At 44.3% G+C, this 21603-nt stretch overlaps 1 pseudogene; it reads left to right on the top strand.

Moving 5' to 3' along the window:
- The first annotated feature begins 8395 nt into the window (after positions 1-8395).
- On the top strand, positions 8396-10175 carry LOC117702127 (max-interacting protein 1 pseudogene; annotated as a pseudogene).
- Positions 10176-21603: the final 11428 nt, after the last annotated feature.

The raw sequence follows: 21603 nt of genomic DNA on the forward strand, positions 1-21603 counted from the left end.
CTATATTGTTGATTTTCTCAGCTCCTGGTTTTGTTGATCATTTGTATAGTTCTTTTTGTTTCTGCTTGGTTGATTTCAGCCCTTAGTTTGATTATTTCCCACTGTCTACTCCTCTGGGGCATATTTGCTTCTTTTTGTTCTACAGCTTTCAGGTGTATTGTCAAGTTGCTAGCATATGCTCTCTTCTGTTTCTTTTTGTAGGCACCCAGACCTATGAGTTTTCCCCTTAGCACTGTTTTCATTGTGTCCCATAAGTTTTCGTATGATGACCCTTCATTTTCATTAAATTCTAAAAAGTTTTAAATTTCTTTATTTCTTCCTTGACAAAGTCATCATTGAGTAGAGCATTGTTCAGTTTTCATGTGTATGTGGGCTTTCCGTTGTTTTGTTATTATTGAAGACCAGCCTTAGTTCATGGTGATCTGATAGGGTGCAAGGGATTATTTAAATATTTTTGTATCTGTTGAGGCCTGCTTTGTGACCAATTGTACGGTCTATTTTGGAGAAAGTACCATGAGGTGTTGACAAAAAGTTATATTCTTTTGTTTTAAGATGAAATGTTCTATAGATATCTGTTAAATCCATTCGGTTCATAAATTCTGTTAATTCCACTGTGTCTCTGTTTAGTTTCTGTTTCCATGATCTGTCCATTGCTGAAAGTGGGTGTTGTGTTGAAATCCCCCACTATTATTGTGTGAGGTGCAATGTGTGCTTTGAGTTTTAGTAAAGTTTCTTTTATGAATGTGGTTGCCCTTGCATTTGGAGCATAGATGTTCAGAATGAGAGTTCATCTTAGATTTTTTCTTTGATGAGTATGAAGTGTCCTTTCTTACTTTTTTTTGTTAACTTTTGGTTAAAAGTCAATTTTATTTGAAATTAGAATGGCTACTCCAGCTTGTTTCTTGGGACCCTTTTCTTGGAAACTTGTTTTGTTTTTACTTTTTTTTTACTTTTACTTTACTCTGAGCTAGTGTCTGTCTTTGACACTGAGGTGTGTTTTCTGTATGCAGCAAAATTCTGGGTCCTGTTTACATATCCAGTCTGTTAGTCTATGTCTTTTTATTGGGAAATCGAGTCAATTGATGTTAAGATATATTAAGGAAAAGTAATTGTTTCTTCCTGTTATTTTAGTTATTAAAGGTGGAGTTATGTTTGTATAGCTATCTTCTTTTGGACTTGTTGGATGATTACTTTCTTGCTTTTTCTATGTTGTACTTTCTCTCCTTGTTTTGGAGTTTTCCACCTACTATCTTTTGTAGAGCTGGATTTGTGGGAAAACATTGTGTAAATTTGGTTTTGTCATGGAATATTTTGGTTTCTCCATCTATAGTGATTGAGAGTTTTTGCTGGGTATAGTAGTCTGGGCTGGCATATGTGTTCTCTTAGGGTCTGTATGATATCACTTCAGGATCTTCTGGCTTTTATATAGTCTCTGGTGAGAAATCTAGTGTAATTCTGATAGTTCCGCCTTTATATGTTAGTTGACGTTTTTCCCTTACTGCTTTTAGTATTTTTTCTTTGGTTTGTGTATTTGACATTTTGATTATTATGTGACAGTAGGAATATTTTTTTCTGTTCTAGTCTATTTGAAGTTCTTTAGGCTTCTTGTATATTCATTGGCATCTCTTTCTTTAAGTTAGGAAAGTTTTCCTCTATAATTTTGTTGAAGATATTTACTGGCCCTTTAAGTTGAGAATCTTCACTCTCTTTTGTACCTATTATCCTTAGGTTTGGTCTTCTCACTGTATCCTGTGTTTCCTGGATGTTTTGGGTTAGGAGCTTTTTGCATTTTGCATTTTCTTTGATGTGTCAATATTTTCCATGTTATCTTCTGCACCTGAGATTCTCTCTTCTATCTCTTGTATTCTGTGATGCTTGCATCTATGTCTCCTGATTTCTTTACTAGGTTTTCTACCTCCAGGGTAGTTTCCCTTTGAAGTTTTTTTTTTTATTGTTTCTACTTTCATTTTTAGGTCCTGGATGGTTTTGTTCAATTCCTTCACCTGTTTGGTGTGTTTTCTTGCAATTCTTTAAGGGATTTTTGTGTTTCCTCTTTAAGGGCTTCTACCTGTTTACCTGTGTTCTCCTGTTTTTCTTTAAGGGAGTTGTTTATATCCTTCTTAAAGTCCTCTATCATCCTCATGAGAAGTAATTTTAAATCTAAATCATGCTTTTCTGGTGTGATGGGGTGTCTAGGACTTGCTATGGTAAGAGAACTGGGTTCTGATAATGCCAGGTAACTTTGGTTTCTATTGCTTATATTCTTGCGCTTGCCTTTCACCATCTTAACTCTAGTGCTACCTGCATTCACTGTCTCTGACTGGAGCCTGTCTTTCCAGTTATCTTGCTTGTGTCAGAACTCCTCAGAGTTCAGATGTCTCTGTGATCCTGTGATCCTGAGCTTCTGGGTGGAAGAGCTCCTGGGACTCAGGCTTCCTCAGGGACTCTGAAATCCTGCTGCTCTGAGTGCAGTGGTTCCTCAGCTGCTCTGAGTGCAGTGGTTCCTCTACTGCTCTAAGATGGTTCAGGATATGGTGTCTTCACACAAGCAGACTGCTAGGTGTCTGTCCCAGCCAAAAGGACCAAGCAAGGGGCAGAAGGGGAGTGGTATTCCAGAGGGGCAGAGTTTGGGTGGGTGATGGGTACAGAGTGCCTCAGGCACTTAGTTTTGGTTCTGGGGCATAGGGTTGTGGGGGAGGGTTCTTACCAGTTGCTCTAGGAAGGTTCAGGATAAGGTGTCATCACAGAGCAGACCAGCCAGGTATCTGACCCAGCCAAAAGGTGTGCTAATACTCTTTTTTTCACTTTCTTTTTTATTGGATATTTTATTTACATTTCAGATGCCATCTTCTTTCCCCATTTCCCCTCCCTAGAAAACCTCTATCCCATCCTCTTTTCTCCTTTTTGCTTTTATACAATTTTTTAAAATGTTAATCAAAGGCTTTATAAGTTTGGTAATGTTCAATTACAAGATGCTCATACAATCAGAAGTGTTAACCCAATACCCAACTTAAATATATCAACTATCTTTGACTGGTGGAGACACGTGAACATACACCTCCATGTTTTCTCCCACCTCTTGTTACCCAGCTCCTCCTCTCCTTACTCCTCCTCTTCCTCTCTTTACCCCTCCCATCTTAGCTCCTCCTACATATTACCATTCCTGTTAAAATAAACCTTTTCTCTTAAAATACAATTAGAATGTAACTATACCAATTTGTGTCACTAAGGTACAAGATAGACCCAATACCTAGTCCATCATTTTGTTGTCTAACCAGAACCTCTGTCATCCCTCTTAACTAAAAGACTTAGTTCTGAACCTGGCTTTTTTCTTGGCTTCAGAATGAATGTCAGCTGAAAAACATCCTCTCAAATCTTTTCTCTCAAAGTAAATAGCCAGGATTGGCTATGAGATTATAAGTCTGTCACCCCGTCAGAAATCCAGAATGATTGAGTTAAATGAAATTATGGGAAGCACAAAGCATAGCTTCTAAAACTTAGCCAATTTATAGAGACCTCTGAACACCTGGACAGTCCCTATACTACAAAACCTTAGAGCATCTGATCTTCAGCCTTCTGGCATAGGATCATCTGACAGATCTAGTGATGCAGATTATTAAGGGCTGATTACTCTGTCCTGTGCCAATACTCTTAACATGTCTTCTTTTTGTTCAAAAAACAGCTAAAGTGCCAGAGTGACCAACAGAGCACCACTGTGTGCTCAGTCTTCTCTGTAACCTGGTTTCTGACTATCTTCACCTCCCTTCCCTGCCATCTGCTTCACACTGCCTTCCAGTCACCTCCTGTCACATCTAGGCTACCTCTGCACTTTCCATGCCCATGAAATTGTCATTTCACCTGGAGTAGTTTTCCATTTCACTCATTCATGTCTCTTTCCCTTCACCACCTTCAATTATGTTGATTAAATGTCCCTTTTGTGCAGCGGCCTCAGAAATTCCATGTAATATATAAACTCCTCTCCCCTACAGTTGCTCTTCAACTTGTTCCATTTGGAGCTGCCTCATGGCATTTGACACTCTTGTAATAATATATAATTGAGTAATCAGGAATTGAACACACAGTTGACTGAGCAGGGATGGCGAATATAATGGACACTTAACACAAGTGTAAGAGAGGTTAAAGACACTATCGGAGGGTTGCAGATCAGCAGAGACAACCATTTGTGCTGGGATCCCTTTCACATATCTGGTTCCACCACAGTGGGGAAGTTGTTACACACCAGGGACCTTGGCCAAGTCACTTCAGTTCTGGTTCTGTTTTTAGCCTCATTAGATCCTTCCACAGAGATGTTCATGCCATCCCCAAAGAGGGCCTTATTTCTTCCTGTAAATCCACATATCTTCTGTTTTCCTTTTAACCGTAAGAATAGTTGGACCTTTCTGCATTGTATTACATGAACACAGGAAAAGTGACACACTCACTTATAGTATCACAGTGATACTACAAAGAGTTCAGCATTGCACGGTAGGAATAACATAAATGAGAAAGTCTATTTCCAACAGTTTTTACTCAGAATTTTGCCAAGTTATTTTCCTTCATTGATTGATTGACAAAATACAGAATGTTTTGTACTTCAGTTGTTAAAATGGTAGTTTGTTTTTGAAGGCTACTGTAGCTGAGGCTAGCCTAAAACTCAATATGCATCTGATAAAACTCAATATGCATTGTACTCTTGATCCTTCCACCTCTGTCTCCCAAGTGCTGAGACTGTAGGTGAGCACCTCCAGAGCAGGCTGCTTTTATTCAATTAGGAAATGCCTTAAATATCTGTAGTAATTCACGACACATATGAACTTCACCAAACTGCATCACTGGAAACATTAAAAAAAGGAATGCATAAACCAGAAGTGGGATCATTGTGACAGGCACTGTCTTCAAAAACTGCAAGGAGACACAGAGGGTCAGTCATCACCCCCTTCAAAATACAGTCCATCTATTGTACTGACTCACTTATTCTTCAAAACTGTGTTTATTTCATAACTGAACTATCAGAGTTATGGGGACACAGCTTCTAAAATAATTAATGAGGAGCTGGAGACACAGCTTATTGGTTAAGAGCACATATAGTTTTCATAGGGATTTTAAGCCCTGTTCCACCAACTCCCCTGCAAGCATACGCAGCAGTGGTAAAGTGCACCCCCACGCCCTGTGCTCCAGTTACCACTCTATAACTTTGCCTGCTTTCCTGGAGGCCCACTTGTACCAGGGACACCAAGTAAGTGGTTCATCCCCAAGCCTCTACCCCACCAACTCACCTGAAAGCACATCTAACAGCAGTAAACTGTACCTCATATTCCGAGTCCTTACTCTGCTTTCCAGGAGGTCTGCAGGCCCCAGGGACAACAAGTAAGCCCCTTCCCATATCAAGCCCCAGGAAAGTACTCAACAGTGGTAAATTGCACCTTATACCCAGTGCTCCATTTCTTGCCCTATACATTTTCTGACTTTCCTGGAGGCCTGCTCTCACCAGGAATACCATGTAACACTCCCCCACCCCCAGCTCTTTACCCTCAACATCCAACAGTAGTAAACTGTACTCCATATCCTGTGCTCCATTTCTCATCTACAACTCTGCTTGCTTCCCAAAGTCCTGACAGACCCAGGGACATCAGGTAAGCCCCTACCTCTTCAAGCCTGTCGCTCAACTTTCCTGAAAGTACCCCCAACAGTGGTAGACTTCACACCATACACTGTGCCCCATTTTTCTTCCACAATTCTGCCTGCCTTTATGGAGGCTTGGTGACACTAGGGACACCAGGTAAGCTCCTACCTCTTCAAGCCTGTCGCCCAATTTTTCCTTAAAGTACCCCCAACAGTGGGTAGACTTTACACCATACACTGTGCCCCATTTTTTCCTCCACAATTCTGCCTGCTTTTCTGGAGGCTTGGTGGCACTAGGGACACCAGGTAAGCCCCTCCCTCAAACTCCAGTCTGTTAACACACTTTAAAATACACCCAAGAGCAATCTCTGAGAACTGTCAAGGGTCCAGGTTAGTTGACTCTGTTAGTCTTCTTATAGAGTTCCTGTCCCCTTCAGAGCCTTCAATCCTTCCCCAACTTCTTCATTTGAGTGTCTGATCTCAGTCCAATGTTTTACTGTGGTTATCTTTATTTGTTCCAGTCAACTGCTGGGTAGAGCCTCTCATAGGACAGTTACGCTAGCCTCCTGTCTACAAGCATAACAAAATTTCATTAATAATGTTAGGAATTGGTGCTTGGCTGTGGGATGGATTTCAACAATTGTTATTGAATCTTTATTTTTGTTAGAAGAGGTATCTGGTTTGTCTTTAGAACCCTCAAATTCTTCATCATTATATGGCTCACTTTCCATATCTCCCTCCTGGGTATCTGCATCTTCTAAATCGTCTTCTTGGCTTTCATCCTGCCCTTCCAACTCCATGGTGCTCTTGTCCTTAACATCTTCAGTGCCGATTACTCCCTGAGGAGATTACATAACAGAATCTTCCATGACAATGGGAGCCTCTGGAAGTGGAGGTGCACTGGGAGAGGGCCTTTCATGGTCATAATATTTAACTGCCTCTTCCTCTAGGTCGGCACAATCTGGCTCTGACAAATTGTCATCAACCTTTGGTTGTTTTTTGGATTCTAATTTCGGATATATACGTTTCTTTTTATTTTGAACATGAAAGACAACATTCAAACATTGAAACAAAAGCAGGCAATTAACACACGTGAGCAGCAAACAACAAAACAAAAAACAGAGAGTTAAGTTCAGGCTGACTTATTTCTTGCCCCATTTTCATTATACCTTTCTCGAGGCGGTAGATTCCTGCAGCAATCCACAGATCCTTCTAACATCCTAACTGGGTCTCTCATTCCTAACATCCTAATGTTCTCCTAACGTCCCTCACTGGGTCTCTCATTCCCTCTGCCTCTCATTGAGTGCCAAAAATGTTGCGGCCTGCTCCGCTCTGCCTGGCTAGAGACAAAAGACTTAACAATGCCTGAATAGTTAGTTACTATAACAAAAATGTTTCGACCTGCTCTGCTCTGCCTGGCTTGGCCTCCCAAGTGCTGGGATTAAAGGCGTGTGCCACCACTGCCCGGCTGTAACTGCTGCTCCGGTCTTTGGGTCAGGGGGGAGAGAGAGAGAGAGAGAGAGAGAGAGAGAGAGAGAGAGAGAGAGAGGAGATAAGGGGAAGAGATGCACAGGCACGTGGATATGATGTAACCCTTACAGGCATGGATAGCAGGAGCACCTTGCGCCTTGCAGGCATAGATACCACGTGCGCCTTGAAGGCATGTATGGTGTGGATAGCATGTGGATAGCTGCTTTCTAGCCACTTTCTGCTAAAAGTTGGCTCCCAACATGTAGCAGTGTGGGAGTTCAAGAAAAGAAAAACACACACAGGAGAAAAGCAGAGTGCACAAGAGAATTCAGAGTGTGTGCAGCCTCAAGGTGAGAGAGAGAGAGAGAGAGAGAGAGAGAGAGAGAGAGAGAGAGAGAGAATTGCCTGTCAGTTTGTACCTCAAAAGTAGTGTGTATACATTTATTATGTGCCTTCCAGATATCCCTGCTCCCAGTTGAGAACTCTCACCCTGTGTCGAGGCTAGACCCCAACAGTTTTACAGAGAATAGTAATAAAAACCACACGATATTGGCATAAAACAGCCAGTTTTGATCAATGAAATTCAATCAAAGACCCAGAAGAAAATCCATATACCCATGAACACTTGATTTTTAACAAAACAGCCTAAACTATATAATGGAAAAAATAAAGCATTTTCAACAAATGGTGCTGGTCCAACTGGATGTTGATATATAGAAGGATGCAAATAGATCTGTATCTATCACCCAGCTCAAGTCCAAGTGGATCAAAGATCACAAGATAAAACCACATATGCTAAGTGTGATAGAGGAGAAAGTAGGGGAAATAGCCTTGAAAATATTGGCACTGTGCTGTGACAACATCCTGAACAGAACACCAACAGCGCAGGCACTAAGATTAACAATAATAAATGGGACTTTATGAAACTGAAGAGCTTGTGTAAGGCAAAAGACACCATCAATAGGAAAAAATGGCAGACTGCAGATTGGGAAATTCTCAATCCTCAATTCTCCATCCAACAGAGGGTTGATATCCAAAATATATAAAGAACTCAAGAAACTAGACACCAACCAACCAAATAACTCAATTAAAAATGAGGTATAGACACACAGACTCACACTGCGAGAGCGACACACACTCACACTCACACTCACAACCGCGCACAGTGAGGCTCGGGAAGTCAGGCCGGCTCCTTGCCCCGGTGCTTCAGAGACTCCAGCAGGCCGGGTGTCCCAGGGGACCCACAGCTTGGCCCGCCGCACAGCCCGGGAGCAGGAGCAGCTCGGCGGACCCCCGTGCCTCCATGGGCAAACGTGGGCGGCCGCGCAAGGAGGCCGCTGCGAGGGAGCCGGGCTGGTCCCCGTTGCGCCCCTGGCCTGCCCCCGGCCGCAGCCGCGCCCCAGCCCCCGGCGCAGCCCGAGGAGCTGGCGGGAGCCAAGCCCCGGTGCCCCTTTTCGGACATTTTCAACACCAGCAAGAACTCGATGGAGAAGCAAGCACATCAACACTTTTCTGCAGAACGTGCAGATTCGGCTCGAGGCAGCCAGCTACCTGGAGCAGATCGAGAAAGAAAACAAAAAGTGTGAACATGGCTCCGCCTCATCATTCCCCTCCATGCCGAGCGGCTACAGCATTCAAAGCCCCCACAGAGGTTGAGCCGGGCACAGAAACAGCAGCGGGAGCAGCAACACCAGCACTGCCAACCCATCTACACACAATGAGTTGGAAAAGAACCGACGAGCTCACCTGCGCCTGTGTTTAGAACGCTTAAAAGTTCTGATCCCGCTGGGCCCAGACTGCACCAGGCACAAGACACTCGGTTTGCTCAACAAAGCCAAAGCACACATCAAGAAACTTGAAGAAGCTGAAAGGAAGAGCCAGCACCAGCTTGAGAACTTGGTACGAGAACAGAGATTTTTAAAGCGGCGACTGGAACAGCTGCAGGGTCCTCAGGAGATGGAGCAGATACGAATGGACAGCATTGGATCAACCATCTCTTCAGATTCAGATTCAGAGTGAGAGGAGATGGAAGTGGATGTTGAAGACACAGAGTTCTCCCATGGAGAAGTGGACAGCATCAGTACCACCAGCATCAGTGACATTGACGACCACAGTAGCCTGCAGAGTATTGGGAGTGACGAGGGTTACTCCAGTGCCAGTGTCAAACTCTCCTTCACGTCCTAGAACCCAGCATGACACAACAGTGCAGGGCGAAGCACTCACTGGGCCAATTCAATACCATCTCTCAAATTGGGTTCATGGTGCAGTCTCTTAAAACTAAAAACTATACTCGAACAAAAGGGTCAGAAGACCTGTATTTAAGCAAATACTTAACAAAAAGTGGGGTAGAGCCTCCCCGGTAGAACAAATATTCCTCTATTTGGAAAGAACACAGTTTCTAACAGCGGCAAACACGCGTGTGATTATCTTGAGTTGACTTGGTTGACTTAAGAGACAATGGAGACTTCATTCTCCTGTTCTAGTTTCCTCACTCTGTGTTGAGCAGACATTTAAGGATAGGGTTATGAACCCTTCTTGAGCTTCTTGGCCCTAGAAACAAAATCAAACTTAGAGTAAGGAAAAGACAGGATAATCAGGCATTAATCTTAGATAGCTAAAGAGCTATTAAAACTCAGCCTCTGTTTATCATGAAGCCTGTGGATGATCAATTCTTTTTTTTTTTTTTAAATGAGTTTTTAAAAAGCTCATATCGTGCTCTACAAAAGGAGAGACTCCCATGAAGCCTTTTGAAAGGGATCACCATGCAGCTCAGCTTTCTGTTGGATTCCATGCTAAGCCAGCTAACCTTACCTGCATTGTTAGCACTAGAGCAGCCAACCACCCGCTCGCCCAACACCCTTCGGCAACGTAGGGGCAGCCCATGCATGACAGCCTGAATCACAGGAGGAAAAGCTCCGTGGGCCTCGGTGTCTACGTGGGTGGATCTGAGGAGCTGTGCACGCAATATAGCAGGCCAAGGTCTGAGCCACTGCAGCGTTTTTATTTGAGATTTTGATAACTGTTTGTATGTGTTGAAAACCAAAATGACATCTTTTTAAAGCTTGTCCATAAGTAAACATAGATGTCTTTTATAGTGGAATAAAAAAAAATGAGGTATAGTGCTAATCAAAGAATTTTCAACAAAGGAATGGCTCTCCAATGGCTTAGAAGCACTTAAAGGCATGTTAGCTGTCCCAGTCATCAAGGAAATGAAAATTGAAATGACCTCGAGCTTTCATCTTACATGAATCAAAATGGCTAAGGTAAAAACTCAAGTGCTAACACATGCTGGTGACTATGTGGAGCAAGGGAACTCTCCTCCATTTCTGGTGGGAGTGCAAACTTGTACAAGTACCTGAGAAATGAATTTGGCTGTTTTTCAAGAAACTAGGAACAGTTCTACATCAAGACCCAGATATACTACTCCTGGGCATATACCCAAAAGATGCCCCAGCATACCACAGGTACATTTGCTCAACTATGTTCATAGCAGCTTTATTATTAATAGACAGAATCTGGAAACTGAAGTGGAAACTTAAGGGTTCTTTGGAAAGTCAGTTGTGTTGGATGGTGTTTTCCTGGAGCAAACACATGAAGGAACATTTTGCTGAGGTGGACACAGGTAAAAGGTTAAGGCAGAGTTGTGAAGGAACACTTCTCTGAAGCAAACAAACAAAAGGACACGTGATGAAGGATTGGTTGCTAATGACACACATGTGTTGGTCTATTCCCGGCCTCTTCCGTGTCCCCTTCGCCTGAGAAAGAGACACGTGAGGCACTGTTCGGGTGGTTACTACAATGAGGCTTTATTCTTGTATCAGCAGAAGCGGAAAGACACCAAGCCTGGGAAAGGCACTGCTTATATACACCCTAGAGTGGTGTGTTCACTTCTGATTGGCTGTTCACTCATCACCCCATATTACGCCCCGGGATGGCCAGTGACTTTGGCGTGCTTTTGCCTTTTGCACCTGCCCAGTTAGTTGTTTACTTGTGGGAGCACAGGATGCCTGCGCCATCTTGTAATGTCGAACGCTGTCACGCTCACTGCGGCTCCTAACATCTCCCCCTATCAATTTTATTAAGATGGAACAGCCTTTTGCCTATCAAGCTCGGTACCAACTCAGTGAGGGAAAGCAGAGGCCTGATCCCCTGTGCAAAATGAGATATTGTAATGGGTTTCTTCTCTTGTCGTCATGCAATGAGTAATACTTCCCATACCCATCTTGATGCCTTTTTGTCGGGGAAAGGGAGCCTCCACTCTGGAGCGCCCGGCGGCCATCTGTGCGAGGAGAGGAGGTTTTGGTATCAAACCTTTGTGCAATCAGGCATACTTTCAGGAAATCTATCCACACTCATGGAACATTCCCTGTCGAGTACCCACTCACAAACACCTCTAAATATTCAGGTACCACAGTTATTCAGGCAAGGGCTGGCTAGACTTAGACCTCTCATTGACCCAGTGCAATGGGCTGAACCCTTGGGGTGCATCGACTGAGGGTCTCAGTCATCAGTTACTTTCTTAGCATAGATAGCTAAATTTCAGGGGAAGATCCTTGCTCCAAGGCTACGAGTGCTTGGGCGATAGTGACCTTGTCACGTTTTTGTTGGGCTCTGAGCTTGCAGACCAACCATAACATGAACACTAATCCACAACATAGGGCTGCACCAAGCAGGCCTATCCCCACCCTTTAAGAAAGAAAGAAAAGGCAGAGGTAAGCCAAGAAGTAAAATCGCCAGGGGTAACAGGGTCCACTCATGTTCTATCAAGGCTCAAGATCCGGATCTGCAATTGCTGCTGCATCTGGTCCAGCTCCCTAGTCCAATTCCCTTGTAAATAAGCAGAAAGGTTATGGCTTTGAATAAATGTATCATTCATAAATCTCAGAAGTGTAATACATAGATGTGGGGTTGCTGACATGCAGCTCATTTGAACCACATTTGTGAGTTATTCTACATGGGCTTGGAGCAAATCCACTCTCTGATTGACCAACAGAATGTCTGATGCCAAGTGTGCATCCACTTTCTGTAGAGTGGTCAAAGCCTCAGAAGTCTTTTTTGAAATTTGATTAACAACAGTAGCTGGTAACTTGATTAGCCATGGCTATGCCAGCTGTCACAGCTGCAGCTGCAGAGATGGTAATAGCAGTGATAATGGCTGCAGTTATATCAAAATCTCTCTTATGTCTTATTAATGATGTAATAGGGAAAGTTTCAGGATCGGCTTCTACTGGGATGAGCACAAAGGTAGGCACGTGCACAACCAAGGCTAGGTCTAGTGATCCATTCCAGCATTGTGCTAAAAGGCATGTAACATTCTTACAATCCAAGATATCAGAATTATTCTGAAAGTTGGATAACATAAAGAAAAATGGGGGGTCCACACACACTGACACCGGTTGTGCAGATGCATTCCTAAACACCTTATTAATTTTAATGTTATTTAAATGGCTAGAGATATTAGATCGTGTAGCTGAAACATTTTGTACTTCATGAAATATCCCATTCAACAAGGCAAAGGCAGATACACTGGCACTAGCTCCAGCCTCATTACTCAACACCCAATGATAAAAGGGCCAAATATTTTCTATGCCAGTGCTCTTACCTGTATTATTCATTATAGCCAAATCGAGAGGAGGGGATAAATTAAGTCCTCTGGCAATTTGTTTTTTGGGTTTAATCGTAGACTGGCAAGGTGAAAACACCACTGGAAAGGACAAATCTGGATAGCACCACGGTATCATCTGTTTCGAAGTGGCATTATTGGTATGCCAATTGGACCTCTTAATTATAGAAACATTACTTCTAATCATGGTGGTGGTAATGTTTATAGGTGCTGATTAATTCAGACCGACATTTCCCAGTCCTTCCATCTGTCCTGAACTAATCTGATTCAAGACAGCCCCTAACACTCCTGTCTCCACCTTACTGTAAGTCACAGGATCCACCCAATTAGCAAGAGTAGCTTTCTTAAGAATCATATAAGGTGTATGCAATTTACTTGTCTATTACCCTTGCTTGCTGCCACAAAACAAAGTGTAAAGTTTAATGGAAAACTTGTAGCATTATATAACTCAGGCTGCTGGTGGGTGCGCCAAGAGCACGGGGCATCCATGTAACACTCAGTAGCTGTAAACAATGGCAGCACTGCAGAATTTGAATGTACTGGCATGGGAACAGGCCAAGATCTAACTATGGCCCATAGTGGTATACTTATCCCCAAATCGAACATCAGCATCATGAGAATCAGAGCCATTATCTTGCAATCTAGCTTCATTCTTCACAATCTACACCAGCTGCGTGAGGACCCAAATTGGATTGTCTTCACCCTGTGGAAAAACACAGACAGCTCCCATCCCTGGCCATGGCGGGGGTCTATCTCGTCCCTGACCTTGGAGAAGGACAGCAGCCATCTCTAAATTTGCTGCCGCAAGTCCTGCATTAGTGAGGGGACCTCCCAAGCCACGACAGATTCTTAACCAGTCTTGTAGCCCCTTGGCTCTCCGAGGAGCAATGGCTGCACGGCATTCAGCTGTGGCATTTTCAAAAATCATCTGTTCAATTAATGGCATTGCTTGCTCTGGTTCCCCAAAGATTTTGCCAGCGGCCTCAGTCATGCGGGCTGCAAAGTCAGAGAAGGACTCACTGGTCCCCTGAGTTATTTTGGACAAATAAAGATTACTGCCTTCCTTCCTAGGGAGAGACTTCCATGCCTTTATTGCAGCTGATGCTATCTGTGCGTAGACCTGCCAGGGATGAGCCGTCCAGTCGTTCACGTGTATGCCAACTCCAGCCAGCATGTCAAAAGTCCATAATTGTTGTCCCTCAGTGTTTGCATTAATCCTGGCTTGGGCTTGCAGTGCCTCATGCCACAAGGCCTTCCACTCTAGGTATTGGCCCATATTGTTAAGTACCCGCCTTCACTGTGTCCTGCCAGTCTCCTGGTGTCATAGCAGCTGCACTTAACCTCTCCACTTGCGATATGGTAAAATTAGCCCCAATTCCATATGCACGTACTGCCTCAGCTAATTCTTTGACCTGCCTATACTCTACTGGGGCATGAACACGTGCTCCTTCTGCCACTTCAAAGACTGGAAATGTCAGCTGTAGCTGTCTCCGATCTCTTGGGCTGAGAAATGAATTAGAGACGCTGCCCGGGGCATAGGCTGGAGGCAAGGCCGGGGCCGAGGGACTCAAAGTCTTTCTTAGTCTTATCTCAGGACGGTTATTTTTTGCATAGGCGGCTGCTTCCTCCTCTAGGCTTTCTTCTTCGGAGCTGCTAAGGTCTATGGAGGCAAGCTCCTTAATGGGGTATAAGGGGGTCCTTTTGACCTCCACTCTCTCTTCACCAGCTGGTGAAGGGTCCTTAACCTTAACAGATCCTGCAGTGGCCCCTGTTCCTTTTGAGTACTCTTTTCTTTGACCAGGCTCCTTGGCCTGTCTCTGTTGCCCAGGCTTTTTTGCCTGCTTCTCCTTTCCAGGCTCCTTGGCCTGATGCCGGGTAACACGCTCTGTTTCTGATAGCCTGGAGTGGACCTCTCCTGAAACCTCTTGACTTGCCCTAATAGCTGTGCTGTGAGCTGGATCCTCACAACACAAATAAGCTAAAAAAGAAAGCAACACAAGCAAGAGGCCAACTAGTGCAGCGGCGGCAATGGGTGACAATCCACTCGCAACGAAGGCTTCCACCCCAAGCATACCTCTCAGAGACATACCTCGATCCTGTAGTCTTTTAACCTGCTCCGAATCTCGGGGGGTCTCTGAGGCGCCTTGAAGTTCTTGGGTTTTGGCACCAGATATTCCGGGCGTCTTCCGTGTCCCCTTCGACCACAAAAGAGACACGAGAGGCAGTGTTCGGGTGGTTACTACAGCGGTGAGGCTTTATTCTTGTATCAGCAGAAGCAGAAAGACACCAAGCCCGGAAAAGGCACTGCTTATATACACCCTAGAGTGCTGTGTTCACTTCTGATTGGCTGTTCAGTCATCACCCCCTATTATGCCCCAGGATGGGCAGTGACTTTGGTGTGATTTTGTCTTTTGCACCTGTGCAGTTAGTTGTTTACTTGTGGGAGCACAGGATGCCTGCGCCATCTTGTAATGTCGAATGCTCTCACGCTCACCGCGGCTTTTAACATTGGTCCGCCTTACACTGCATAGTTGAGCTCCATTTGCCTGGACTCCATAGAGAGAAATTCAACAAAAAACTTCTGGTGGTGTCCTGTAGCTTTGTGCTCCTTCTGCAGGTTTGGGCTGATTGGCAAAGTGATGTCAGCAGAGACAGACTCATATGGAGTTTTTCTAAGACAGACTCACATGCTGAGGCAAGACATGGTGAGGCTCTCTCTGTTGTAGGTCTAAGAGACCTGTTATAGGAATGCCACAGTTCTGAACATCACAGAGATGAAGAGTCCTCTGGAAGAATTTCCCTTCGTAGTGGGACCCTTGAAAAAGGGACCATGGAGGTCATCATCATTTCTATGTAAGTATCATCACCATGAATCTTTCCAGATTTCCTTCCACTCTTTATTTATGCTTTCAGTGTTGTTGATGAGGAGATTCTTCCTTTGAGGGGACCCCATCCCAGCACCCATCTGAAGTGGCAGCTGCACTTGATGTCATTTGGAGGTCACTGATTGACCATGCAAGCCAAGCAGAGCACAGGTGAGAGCTCTGAAAGGGGTTGCAGGAGTGTTTCCGGTTTTCAAGGCTTAATGGTGAATGCATCCAGGCTGAATTTCTGTCAGGGAAACCAGAGAAGCCTGGCCATCACAAAGACTGAGTCCTGTCTGAATTTCCTCTCCTGTTGCTGTGATAAAACACTCTATACAAAGTGATGAGGAAAAAGAGTGTTTATTTTAGCTCACCTTTTAAGGTTCAATCCATCATAGGAGGAAATCCAAGGCAACTGGTGCTTGAAGCAGCTGGTTACATTACATGTACTGCCAATGAAGAGTGTGCAGGATGCTTGCATGATGGCTTTCTCTATTTTACACAGTTCAGTTTGCTGCCCACCATACCTTAGATAGGTCTTTCCACTTCAATTATCATAATCAAGATAATTAGTCCCAGGCATAACCAAAGACACATCTCACAGGTGATTTGAGATTTTGTCAAGAGAATTCTTAACCTTAACTGCATGTGATTCTCCCTTACAAGTTCCTTACATTGAAAAATCCCAGACATGCTTAATTTCATGAGAGGCTCCTAGGTGACCTTATACATCACAGGATAGTCCACAGAAGAGACCATTCTTCTCTTCAGATATTTCTGTCCCTTGGCCCATAGGGAATCTGAGGCTTAGGATCTAGGAAGCAGGGCAGGGCAGCTGCTAATGGGCCATGGCAAGATCTAGTCTTCATCTTATCTGCCACCCTTGGTCCAGACTCCATACCTGGGGATGACACCTTTAAAAAAGAGAACTTTGGTTTTTTGATGAGGCCATAGGAATCATAGGCTCCATATGATTGATAATTAATGGGCCATTGCTGAGTATTTCTAGACTGTGCTTTAGTGTGGTTAGAATGATGTATCTGGAAAAAGATACTACAGACATGATTTCTCTGTTAATCTATGGTTTGGGACTCTTTTCTCATGTACATCTCCTACAGTGAATACTTGAGTATTCACTGAATATACTTAAATATTTGAGGGGAAAGTCTATGTGGGAGAGCTCATAGGTAGGACCATGGGCCCTTTATTTCCTGTATGGTGTCCACTACCAGAAGCCTGAGGGATGTGTAGCAGCTACACCTAGGCATCGGGAACTGTAAAGTATATCATTGGAAACTTGACTAATATCTAAATTCTGAACATGTACTGCTGCCTATGCAGTGTGCAAGGTCTGTGGGAGAAATTTCAGCTTTACAGGGACTGTTAGGCAGAAGAGCAGACATGACCTTCAGAGATATAACCACTCAGAATGGAAGTTTCAAACAGTGAACTACCAAATACCATTTCCTGGATTCTTAGATGTCATGAATGTCAATTTGAATGGTTGGGTCCTATGGCTGGCAATGTCTCTCTAGAGTTGAAAGACAGACTAGTGTCCCTGTGGCCCAGAGACCTTCCTGGTCAGGGTGTGATCCTGCACAGCCACTCAGGATATATGTCATTCCCCTTTCCCTGCATGCAGGCTGGTGTCCATCTCCACCCCTACCACACCTCCCTGTCTACTCTAAGTGTTTTCTCCTCTACTGCCTGTACCTTCCCAGGGCGAAGCCCTTAGTGCTGGGCAATCATCCTGTTCCTGTACCACCGCAGTTATGAACCCTCTACTCCTCTGGCCTCTGTATTGTTGAAAATTCAATCCCATTTTGCAGTTTCTAGCCCAACTTTGATCATTCAGTTCCTGGGTAAAACACACACACACACCATTTATTATTTACAGTAATAATATCAGCACAAGAGCTGGGCAGATATCTGTCCTCTATGCTATTATGTTTATTTCCCAGCCAATAATCCCATTATATAATTTGTTATGTTTTTCTGGGCTGCTATTAACTCCAATTAGCCAATCTACATGGCCATTGTATTAAGACAGTGGCTTTCTCCAAGCCTTGTGTCTACTGCCCAGCTATTGGCTGTTGGCATATTTATTCACCAATTAGGGATAACTTGAGGGTGCAAGGTCACCTGGGTTTATGTGGTCTTTGGGAACAATCAGTATTTAGCATAGCAAAAGACCAAACCTCAACACCTCAGCTCACAGAGAAGGAACTGAAAGGAAACTCTTTGTCTCTGGAAGAATTTAAGAAATTCACACAGCACTAAGGATTCCTGAAAGAAAGCATCATTCTGTTTGAGTACAGAGATAAAAGAATTCTGTGCCCATACCCCTTCCCCATATTCTCTGTGTTACCCATGACTCTAAGTGACTCTTGCATTTCTTTGTATTCTTGTCTCTTTGTGCCACATGCCCTCCTTTCCACTCACAATGACAGCAGTGCCCAGATTCAGGTCTTGGCCATATGGAATCTAAGCTGCAAGTGTGATGGTGTCTTCACCCAGTGCACCTCCTCCTCAACCCTGGTTTTGTTTTTATTTCTATAAAAATGTGTGCTCCTTTACTATCAGAATTGTAAATGATTTCTGGAGAAACCTTAGGACACTAAGATTACTCAGTTCTAGTGGGTTGTGGCCCATATTCGTGGCTTCTGCAACCTAGAGGCAGAAGAGAATCTGATTGTACAGGAAGTGGCCACTCCAGGATGTGTCCCCAATGACAGTTACCAGATCACTTGTGATGTGTGTCCTTACTTTCTCCAGAATCTTTCCCATAGCACAGTCTCTACTTGGCCTCATCTCCAACCGAACATACCCACCAAAGATGCTTGGTAATCTGGCTCATCAAAAAGCCCATGATTATATTTGAAGACCATGATTGTCTAGCAGTGACTTCACTGGAACTGTGGGAAAGAAGTTCTCTGATTGGTGTCTATCTCCTATGTAGCTATGCTTCAGGTGCTACTCTCATGTTGGAAGGCAGAACCTTTCACCTCTGTTCCTTTTTCAGTCACAGCTGGCCCTCAGAAATGCAACTCTTGAGCAAATTCTTCCATGAATACATAGTACTGCATTTCCTGGAATACTCTTCTTCCTGGTCCACACTACAGAGACACACCCTCCCTCTCATCCTGGATCCTTATTACCCACTGGGCAGTACTTTGATCTCTCCCTGGCCCCACCTGAATCCAAGGAAAGCCCTGAGCAGTCACTCTGGATCACCATATGAAGTTTTCTATAAGCTAGAAGCTTTATGAACTCTGTAACCCAGCAGCTGTCAGCCTCTAAGATCTTGGGCATCACAGTCTTGCAGGACCCAGAATGTCTTAGAATGATAGTTCTCAACACGTGGGTCGAAACTGATTGGTTGGTGGCACTGGAAAAACTTTTAACAAGAGTTGCCTAAGACAATTAGAAAACACAGATATTCACGTTTTTTTGCTTTAAATTACTTTAAAAATATTTATTAGTTTGTTCATTTATTTCCTTTATGTCTTGATTGCAGCCATCCTTCTCCCAGTATCCTCTTCACATAGCCCCTCCCCTTCTCCTCTAAGAAGCGGGGAGGCCCCAGGGTACCATCCCTACCTGGCACATCAAGTTACTGTAGGGCTAGGCACAACCTCTCCCACTGAGATCAGACAAGGCAGCCCAGCAAGAGGAACATGAGTCACAGGTAGGCAACAAAGTCAGGACAGTCTTCACTCCAGTTCTTCGGGGACCCCCATGAAAATCAAGCTGTACATTTGCTACATATGTGTGTGTGGGGTGTTGGCACCAACTCATGCATTCTCTTTGGTTGGTGGTTCAGTCCCCTGGATCCCCCAAGTGTCCAGGAAAGTTGACTCTTTTGGTCTTCTTGTAGAGTCCTTATCCCCTTAGAGTCCCTCCATTCTTCCCCCAGCTCTTCCACAAGACTCCCTGACCTCTGTCTAATGTTTGCCTTTGGGTCTCTGCAGCTGTTTCAGTCATAAAGATGTTGGAGAGATCTCACACTAGTAACTTAATAGCACACCTGAATGCTCTAGAACAAAAAGAAGCAAACACATCCAAGAAAAGTAGACAGCAGGAAATAATCAAACACAGTGCTGAAATCAACAAATTAGATATTTACATTATTATTCACAACTAGAAATTATAATTATGAAGTAGCAATAAAAACAACTTAATGGTTGGGGGTCACTACAACATGAGGAACTGTATTGAAGAATCACAATATTAACAAGGTTGAAAAGAACTGTCCTAGAAAATTTATTTGATGAGCCACCATCTTTGGGGCTGTGAAAGTGGTCTTGGATTTTGGCAGAGCATTGGCTTAGAAATCGCCAGAGACCCTGCAAGGGATGGAATACATTTTGCCATGCTCCCAGATTCCAGGCTTCTGACATGAGGCCCTCCCCCAATCCCCAAACTCCATTAACCCTCACCTTCCTGTCATGTAGGGCAATGCAGCCCCTTCCAAAGAGGTTTGTATCACCCTCCACAGGTAGAGGGCATGACTACAGGCCTCAGGCCTTGAGAGATTTCCAATTAATGAGTTACCTAAAGGCCAGAGGGCATAGCCAATTATATATTTCTCCCCCTCTCCCTTCCTATTTAAGTCATGCCCCCCTTGACTTAAAGGGTCTGCACATCCAGACCATCTATCATCTGCTATGTCAATAAAGCTCTTGGAACCCTGGACTTTCTCATGTCATTGGGGCCTGCCTTAGCATAGTGCTGCTGTCTGCTGTCATGGAGGGCTTCTTTGTGTTTCAGCCACAGGAAGCACCTTCAAGCCAAGGGAGTAGAACAAGTGAGCTCTTCCTGCAGGGAGCTGCCAGAGCCATCTCTTCCCCCTTCTCTCTCTCAACATGCGGGCTGGCTGCACTCCCACGTGTTCGTGTTCCTCGTCTCCATTCTGCCGGGCCGCCCAGTGGACTCTTGGACCCCCAGAACTGAGGCCAATAGGTGCCCAGCCACCTCCAGGCCCTGGGAATTCCCACATGAGAGTGCTGTGCTGGGGCGGGGGGATAGAATAGGAGGTTCCTGGGTGGTGGGGGGAATGGGGTAAGGGGATAAAATCTGGAATGTAAACATAACATCCAATAAAAAGTATGAAAAAAAAAAAAGAAAAAAAGAGAGTTCTGTACTCCTGTGGAACCAGACTGAGTGAGGGACCCGTGAGCACCCCAGCCACTTCTCACAGTGCAGCACTCACCCAGTGCCTTGCCAGCCGACTGAGCCATGACAGACCCACGGGAACAACACCATCCAATGCAACAGAGAACTCACACCCACACGCAGGCCTTCAGTTTTTTTCCCCACAACCACCCACATCTGGCTTCAGAAGATGTCTGATAAGGGAACAGGAGAATATAGGGCACTATTGGTTTGAGCAGGACTAGGGAAATGGTATCACAGCTTCAAATATGTGCTGGTTTCTACATGGAGTTTACTTCATTGGGGACTTCCTTGGATGGTGTGAGGGACACAGTAGCAAGTGATCTAATGTCCAAGAGGACATCTAGGGCCTCCATCATCACCTCTCAAGCAAGACAGAACCAGATATTGCCCACCCAAGTCATTTTACTCACTTGGGCTTCCATGTAGTTTGTCAAGCATTCAAACTCTGCTTGGACACTGCCTCATAGAGACATAGGGCCACAGTGAGGAAGGAGTGTCTTTGTACCTGGATGATAAATGCAGACACCAGAAAACTGCCATTTGAATCGGATCTAGAATTCTGGAGAATGAGCATATTTTCCTGGCAGGCTGTTAACTGTCCCCAGCTGAGAAGCTTCAGCCCACACCCTCATGTCTTATTGTTTCCCAGTCCTTCTCTGCCTCTTGCTGAGGATCATAGGTCATCCTTAAAGAAAGCAACCCTTTTTAAATGTCTTGGGTTATCCTGAGCTATCTGTACACATTGCAGAGAAAGGTTAGCAAGAACCCTAAAACTTGTGAGCACAGCACCCTACCTTGCAGGACCTTAGAAAATATGGAATGATCAAGCCTTCATAGAACAGTGTG

The sequence above is a fragment of the Arvicanthis niloticus genome, unplaced genomic scaffold, assembly GCF_011762505.2.
Source record: "Arvicanthis niloticus isolate mArvNil1 unplaced genomic scaffold, mArvNil1.pat.X pat_scaffold_482_arrow_ctg1, whole genome shotgun sequence".
NCBI lineage: Eukaryota > Metazoa > Chordata > Mammalia > Rodentia > Muridae > Arvicanthis > Arvicanthis niloticus.